Raw genomic sequence first — 815 nt, forward strand, 5'->3', positions numbered from 1 at the left:
GCAGCAGAGGCGGGGCGAGGCGGGGGCTGCTGCCGCGCGCCCACAGCCGCGCGCCGCGGGCCTAGGCCGGGGTCCTGACGACAGGGCTGCGCCGCCGCCCCCGCCGCGGCGCCGCTGGGCGAGCTCGCAGGCCTGCAGCTCGGGGCCGCCTCCCCGCGCGTGTGGCCGCCCGGCGAAGCGGCCGCCGGCCGCGCGTGCGGCCCGCCGCCGCTCTCCGCCGGGCGCAGCGCGCGGGAGCTGGCGGCCGCGCTCGCGGGGGCCGCAGGGGAGGGGGCGCGGCTGGTCAATGTCAATGTCATGGCCAGCGACTTGAGCGCAGAGCCGGCGGGGCTTGGGGTGCGATCATACAGGTCTGGCTGCCCGCGTCGCGGCTGCCCCGAGGTCGGCTGGCACGGCACTTGGCAGGGATGAGCCCGTGCTGCCGCTGCTGCCCCTGCCCCTGCCCCTGTCCCTGCCGCCGCTCCTGCTGCTGCTACTGCTACTGCTGCTGGTGTCGGCGAGGGGCCCGAATGAGGCCTCTGCGGCGCGCCACTCGTCGCATCCGAGCCGCATCGGGCCTGCTCGGCCGCTGCTCCTTGGCTCGCCCGCGCCTCGCCCCGCACCGGCGGCGACGCCTCGAGCTCCGCCGCGGACGCCGGCCCGCCGCCCGCCGCTGCCTGCGATTGCCTCGACGCCTCTCGGTCGGCTTCGCTGGGTCTGTACTGAACAGGCGTGCTCCCGGTGCTCCTCCAGTGGCCCCCGGCGTCAAAGGCCGGCGCACTCGTCCCAGGAGCCTGCATTGCGGCCCCCGCCGCCAGCACGGGCCCGTCCCCGCC

This window comes from Monoraphidium neglectum (assembly GCF_000611645.1).
Source record: "Monoraphidium neglectum strain SAG 48.87 unplaced genomic scaffold scaffold01430, whole genome shotgun sequence".
In the NCBI taxonomy this organism is placed as follows: domain Eukaryota; kingdom Viridiplantae; phylum Chlorophyta; class Chlorophyceae; order Sphaeropleales; family Selenastraceae; genus Monoraphidium; species Monoraphidium neglectum.